This window comes from Berghia stephanieae, chromosome 6 (genome assembly GCF_034508935.2).
Source record: "Berghia stephanieae isolate SIO BIC M18660-M18661 chromosome 6, UCSD_Bste_1.3, whole genome shotgun sequence".
NCBI classification, from domain to species: Eukaryota; Metazoa; Mollusca; class Gastropoda; order Nudibranchia; family Aeolidiidae; genus Berghia; species Berghia stephanieae.
Window position 1 is genome coordinate 2,967,920 of NC_088365.1, and position 7,500 is coordinate 2,975,419.

Consider the following 7,500-nt stretch of genomic DNA (forward strand, 5'->3'; position numbering starts at 1 on the left):
CATCATCATCATCATCATCATCACCATCATCATCATCATCATCATCATCATCATCATCATCATCATCATCATCATCATCATCATCAGCTCAACTCTCTTCATCATCATCACAAAGTCCCACCTTTAAAAAAATCAGATTCCTCATCATCATTATTTTCCTCCTCATCATCATCCTCATTATCTTCTCCCTCATCATCATCTCAACTCTCGTCACCATCATCACAGGATTCCATCTTTTAAAAAAAACAGATTGTAGAACAAGTGAGGATATTTTAAATAGAACAACAAATTTAATTCAAGAACAAAAAATTACAGACAAAAATAAGGAAATAGCTAGCTTTAAAAAACCCAACTAAGTTAGATTCAACGCACTTACACTGTTTCAAGCCTTACAGAAAAAGTTCTTCGAATGGAGACAGGTGTACATTCTTTTAAAATATTTAATATTATTGTTCAATATGTTGAGTGCTTTAGAGGTAACATTATTTATTATAGTAGATGGGAAGTTCAGGAAGAGACAGTTGCATTAAAAGACCAAATTTTCATTATTACACTTATGAAACTTAGACAGAACTACGCTAACCTTCATATTTCACAATTGTTTAGCGTTAGTGAAAGTACTATAACAAATATTATACAAACTTTTATTCATGTTTTACATAAGCCATACGCTTCTCTTTGAAAATGTTATGAAGGTTACATGCCCTTCTAGACATAAAAATAAACTATCAGCTCCATCATCATTTTTAAGATTTCCAAATTGCAGAATGATCATTGATTGTACAGATGACCAAATTGCTATTCCTAAAGAAATGGATAAACAACGGTTAACTTATTCTTCTTATAGGTCCATGAATTCTGTTAAAGCTCTTGTTGGTCTAAGTCCAAATGGTGTGATAAATTTTATTTCTAAACATGATCCAGGGTCTGTCTCGGATAAGGTCATTGTACAAAATTGTGGATTACTAAAACTTTTAATTTTAAGCCCTGGAGAATTAATTTTAGCAGATAAAGGTAATAAAGGTAAAACCCCATCCTGATTCAAGATAATTTACCTCAAGGAGTAACTGTAAATATCCCTCCCTTTTTACATAATAAATTTACTGAAAATGAGATTTTATTAACAAAAGAAATTGCTTCATGTAGAATTCATGTTGAGAGGGCTAATGAAAGACTGAAAAATGTTAACATCCTCTCATATATTCCAACCATGTTAAGAGAAACATCTGATATTATTTTTCAATTTGTTGCAGCACTTGTCAATCCCCAGTCTCCTCTTATTAAGGAGATTGCATTTTGTTAGCTTTGCCATTTATTTTGTACAACACACATATTTTGTTCATCATCATCAAATCACCATTCAAAATAATGGTTTTGTAGGTCCATACATGATTTTACATGATAAACATGACAAATTATGGCATTGTTGTATCAATGTATGTTCAATGTCATTAACATTGTTAAATAAAACCACACAAATTAGTTTTGGACTGAATCAACCCAAGGCATCATCAAGATAGATCTGTGGAAGTAAAAGAATAAAAGATTCAAATTTAGAGCTGCGACCATGCTCAATAGGCAAAAAACAAACAAACTAATAAAACGTCTGTTGTGGTCTTGTGGTATGACACTCGCTTTCAGATCAGAAGGTCCTGGGTTTGGGCCTCGCTCGGCACATAGTTGAGTCCTTGGAGAAGGCTCTTTACTCACAATCTCTCACCGTACTCAGGTGTCAAATGAGTACCTGGCGTTGTCTCTGTCCGAAAAAATTGTAATATCGCCCAACAGGCATCATGTCCCGTCTTACATGTTAAATGTTGCTGTTGGCCAGGGACCCCTTGTAAAGCACTTTGAGCACATTTAGTGGATATTACGCTGTATAAAAACTCAATTAAAAAAACAAATTAAGTGATTCTTTCATTCATCTTGCTTTGTTGATAAGGGGGAAACCCGAAACGTCCATTTTATCTGTTTTCGTATATTAAATTGAAGTTCACATTCAATTTCACAATGTTATTGATTTCTTCGAGTTTCAAGCAGCAACATTTACATTACACCTTAACCCAATAGGAAGTTTAGTTTACCGTGACTAACACTGGTCTAAATAAATCCTTTATTCATCCATAGAGGAAATTTATCTCTAGGGTCTATTCCCAGGGAAGACTGGAATAACCACGGTGCAGCGCCGCAAATTGAGCTAGGGCGAGGTGACTTGCTCAAGGCCACACAGCGCAGCGGCGGGTGAACGAACTCGGTACCTTTCGGGTACGAAGCAAAAACCGTACCGCTGATCCACGCTGCCCCACATGAAGTATGATAAAATGTCTAGCGTGATTGGTGATTGTGATGCTCATATGAGTATTATAATAAAGGTTACAACACGATACTAAATAGTATGTAGTAGACTATAGTCAATAGCAACGAAAATTAGCGAAGCAAGACTAAGACCTCAAAGACTCAAAGTCCGTGGTCCATAAGATAAAAACACAATAATTCAATGACTCCCTCTCTCTCTCCCTAACTAAAATCGAACGTAAACAGTTAAATCTTTCCATTGGATATACTAAATCTGCCTAAACTCAAAGTAAACTGATTATTGTCCAACAGTAGTTTTACGGAGATGTGAGATTTTGAGAGTGAGAATGAGAAGACGAAATGACTTACCTTCACAGAATACTCTTTATTCTTCATGCTGGCTTGAACTTTGCCGAACATCAAGCCATCTGAGTAAGTGAAAGTCAAAACAGGACCTGACTGATGATGATTTTCACCTCGCGAGACACTTTTATGCTCATTGGAGAAGTATTTCATAAGGGCGGTGATGGAAATAGAGTTCGTGTCAGCCATTTTTCTCGACTGTTTAGAGCCAGCCGGTTTGTTGCCATGCGTTGCTGCGCAGGATTACGTCACGACTTAGGAAGCCTATTATTGTGACGATAGTCAAACGAATACATGAGGAGAGATTGGTAACATTATTTTGTCTTAATTATATTGTATGAAGTATTGGCGAAAGCCTAATATTAAATAAACGTTGTTTTTGTTTGTCTTATTTTGACTATGGAACTGATACTGATACTTGTCATAGCAGACCTGCCTACTTTAGATAGGAAAATAAAAATCCTAGTTTTCAGGGCTAATAAAATCGTAGATATTTTAACTACCCTTTAAAAAAATCACCGGAATTTTCGTCTGTTTTGATAGATATCAAATTTTAAAAAACGAGAAAAAATAATTGGAAACGTAATAATGATGGTGATAATAATGATAATAAGAATAATCTTTATTGTCCAAATTAAAGGCAATTCATGTGAGGTAAACAATGCTCAGTTTGGTTCATGGTATGAACATCAACACATTTACAAATACAGACACAGCCATACACGAACATACACGCTTGCACATTGTGATGGTGGTATAGTGGTAGCGGTGGTGGTAGTAGTAATGATGATGGTAATATTATTATTATTATTATTATTATTATTATTATTATTATTATTATTATTATTATTATTATTATTATTATTATTATTATTATTATTATTATTATTATTATTATTATTTATTATTATTATTATTATTGTTATTATTATTATTACTATTATTATTATTATTATTATTATTATTATTATTATTATTATTATTATTATTATTATTATTATTATTATCATTGTTATTATTATTGTACGTATTGGTGGTATTACTATTGTTGTATTTTTTTTTGGTGGTTATTAATGGTATCAGTTTATTGTTTGGTCCCATTTGCCATTATTTTCCACTTTCATGTATGTGGTCATCAAATTGTATGATTAATTGGCGAAAGCCTAAGATTGAATAAATTTTGTAATATCGTATGGTAACCATCATTGTCGACGACATCGTCGTTGTCATCATAATCATCATCATCATCATCATCATCATCATCATCATCATCATCATCATCATTAACAACAACAACACATATTAACAACAAGTACAACAATAGAAATAAAAACAATATCAACATCACCATACAATTTCCGTCATCGTCTCCACAACTATCATTCTAACCAACAGCACCACCAAAACCACTACCATAATTACCCCTCACCGCCTCGTCTTCCTCCTCCTCCTCCACCACCACCACCACCGCTACCACTATTCCAACCACTACCACCACCGGCACAATCATTCTGACCACCAAGACAGCAGTAAAAATTATGCAATTTGAGCTCTGAATGAAACTCGAGTCATATCGCTGTTGTTGCTTCTCCATGAAAACTTTAAGGTTACTACGTACTACTGAAAACCAGAAATATGTAAAAGCAATATTAATATCGCCGTTGAGGGATTAAAGCATCTCTTTAATTTTTCGAGTGAACGAAATGGACTTGTATTGTCAAGGTGTTGTCGCATTATGTCTCGTCGCTTTATTTTTTAGTTGTATTCTCTTTCGTGATTCATTTTTGATTACGTTTGGAAGAATTAAAATCTACTGGTATTGTCATTTCATTGTGAATGTGATTATTGGTGGTTGAAATATTTTTTGTTTAAAGGCGAAAAAAAAAATCAAAAAAAATTTTTATTAAAAAAAAACAAAAAAAATAAAAAATAAAAAATATATATCATATATATATATATATATATATATATATATATATATATATATATATATATATGACCGAATCCTCTTTGCCCAACCACTGTAAATAGGCTAGAACCGCCACTGACACACACTCACACATACAGACACACACACACACACACACACACACACACACGTACAGAGTCTATGGGAGGGGAGGGATGGTTCATTGTACCAATCTGTCATTCCAAGCAATGGTAATTTGATGACAGTTTTACCGCTTCCTAAAAGGTTAATACACTGCATCAATAACCCCTACACATATCAAATTCATGTGGATGAGATGCTTTTAAAAAGAAGCCTTAACTCACTCAACCCTAACACCGACTATATCCGTAGTTTACCCGGGTTACTTTTACCCCATACCCGTAATTTATTACATTTTTTCTGAGACAAATTATAGGCGTAAGTATCAAAGCTATAATGTTGTTTTTTTATTTTTTTTTGCATATTAATGATAGATGAATAAAACTATCCATCCACATACTCATTCTTAATACATTCGTTTCCAATTTTGAAAAGTAGCAAAAATCTCTAGGATTGAATGAGTTAAAAGGTTTCACTCTTTACACTTCATCATCAATCGTAGCTTGTACTCTTGTTGCCAGTTAGTTGGATGTCTCCACGAATCACGATCTGCGGTGCGCAAGAAAGACTTTCACAAAAACAAAGAGCAGTGGTCTAGAAAAAAAAATCTTGCCATCATGTGAAGTCAAGTTTCAATTCCCCTGAATGGTTTCCCTTTTGGCTTTGAGATAACGGGTGCAGCAGCATCTGAATATTCTTTTAGTGTTCACAGCTCGACGGTTCTAACTAAGCACAGATATTATGAAAACACTAGCCGTGACGTAATGAGGTACTGAGTCCATTAAATCTATCTATTGAAAACATTATATGCATCAAATATATATTTTTACTGTCTTAGACTTGTGTGGAGGCGGGAGAGGTGAGGATAGGGCTCAAAAGAAAATATCCACCCTTTTAAAACATTTTTTAAAAAGTCATTTTTAGCTGAATAACTAAGTGTCGTTAAAATCAATTGATTGCCTAAGGGCTAACCCACACCGGGGACTGATTCCGACGAGCCGGCACTGCCCTCCTCTGCCGTCTTCGGGATAAAGACATCGGGCACGGAAAAAATACTAAGAATAAAGAGAAGAGTCGCTAGACCTACCAAGTTCGAACCCCAAGTATGCCGGACGAAGCGTTCGAATACATTTTCAAACAACATACGAATAACAAATTTAACTAATTGTCCAGACGTCGAAGACAAATATTAGCTCATATCATATATTATATCATACACGTCATCTGATTACATATGGCTTTTATAAAAGAACGTTTTAAAAAAAAGGGATAGGAAAGGAGCAACAACAAACAGATGAAGGAAAACGCAACGCCTTTCAACGATATGATGGATAACTTCGCTCATATTACTTAATACTTTATATGTGACTGACTCTCTTCAAAAGATAAAATGTCGGTCTGAACTATCTAATTGTCAAAATGTGATTTTAAAGTAAAATTAACCTCAAATGTGGGATTATAATCATTTCTTTAATATAAAAATCCATCTATTGTCTTCAGTAAAACCTCTAACTAGCCAAAATTCATATTTTTGACAATAGAAATATATTTTTTAGTATCTAAATCACCCCAACATAATACCGATTATGGACGGTAGGTCACACATGCGACTATTGTTTCAAATCAAAGATAAACATGTCTCATTGTCAAACTAGAATTTTTTGAATCGAGCATAATCAGCGAAGAGAAAGCAAAGTTGCCACAGGCCATCGCCTAACCCATGTACAGAATTCTCTCCATTTTCAAAATGCCATAATATGAATGATAACTCGCTTCAATACGGCAGTATGTCGGTTTGTTTTATTATAATATGCTGAAAATTGAAATTATAGTGAAAAGTAATGATGAAATGCGTTTAGGTAAATATTCACAACATCATCATCCAGTAGGATATAACGTACCAACACACAAAACTATGTCTAAGTTTGAACGTTTATAGTCTTATTGATATATAATCTAGTGATAGCTAATAATCCAAATGGCTGTCTAAAATTGATAACAAAGTACTGAATGACGTCAAATTTGTAATTTTCTAAGATGAAATTTGCGTTATATTTATACACTCTCATTTTATGGAGGAAAATGAGTATACTTAATTACATTAGGAGAAACAAAAAATATCATATTTTTGATAATATTAATATAAGATCCACTTTTGAGATTTGTTTCATCCCGGACAGAATACCGTTTTGGCGATCCCAATGGCTCAGGTGGTAGTGCACTCGCTTCACACGCAATGGGACCAATATCAATCCAGGAGTAAGTCGAGATTTTTTTTTTATCTGAGTCCCCTGTCCACCCAGCAGTGATTGGGTAGCTGGGTCTGTTTGATCTGGCGGAAAGTAATTTGTGATAGACTAGCGTCCCATCAAAAGAGCAGCAAGCAATTGCTATCTATGACACTCGCTTTCGGATCGAAAGGTCCTGGGTTCGAGCCTCGCGCTCGGCGCATAGTTGAGTCCTTGGAAAAGGCTCTTTACTCACATTCTCTCACCGTACTCAGGTGTAAAATGTTACCTGGCCGGTAACAGCGTTGTCTTTGTCCGAAAAATTGTAATATCGCCTAACAGGCGTTATGTCCCGTCCTACATGTTAAATGTTGCTGTTGACCAGATACCCCTTGCAAAGCGCTTTGAGCACGTTTAGTGGATATTGCGCTATATAAAAGCTCAATTTAATTTTAATTTTATCTTGCGTTTCACGCTATTGAAACCGGGATAAACTTCTTTTCCATTGACTTCATGGCTTTGAAGGTCTACTTTTTAAAAAATATACCGTTTTGAGACACTTGG

At 34.5% G+C, this 7,500-nt stretch overlaps 1 protein-coding gene and 1 long non-coding RNA gene across 3 annotated transcripts in view; both read right to left on the reverse strand.

Moving 5' to 3' along the window:
* The window catches only part of LOC144975975 (uncharacterized), a 4,005-nt gene extending 783 nt beyond the window's left edge, over positions 1 to 3,222 (reverse strand). The window contains exons 1-2 of one of the 2 annotated variants that reach the window (XR_013646010.1): positions 2,665 to 3,216; positions 267 to 1,522 (exon numbers count right to left, since the gene is read on the reverse strand). This is a non-coding gene — a long non-coding RNA (uncharacterized LOC144975975). Of the gene's footprint in view, positions 1 to 266; positions 1,523 to 2,664 lie in introns of those variants that run through there. The other variant, XR_013646011.1, reaches the window with a different exon arrangement.
* Positions 1 to 7,500, reverse strand: part of LOC144975974 (uncharacterized) — a 23,549-nt gene that overhangs the window by 8,127 nt on the left and 7,922 nt on the right. The gene's annotated exons all lie outside the window — the stretch shown is intronic.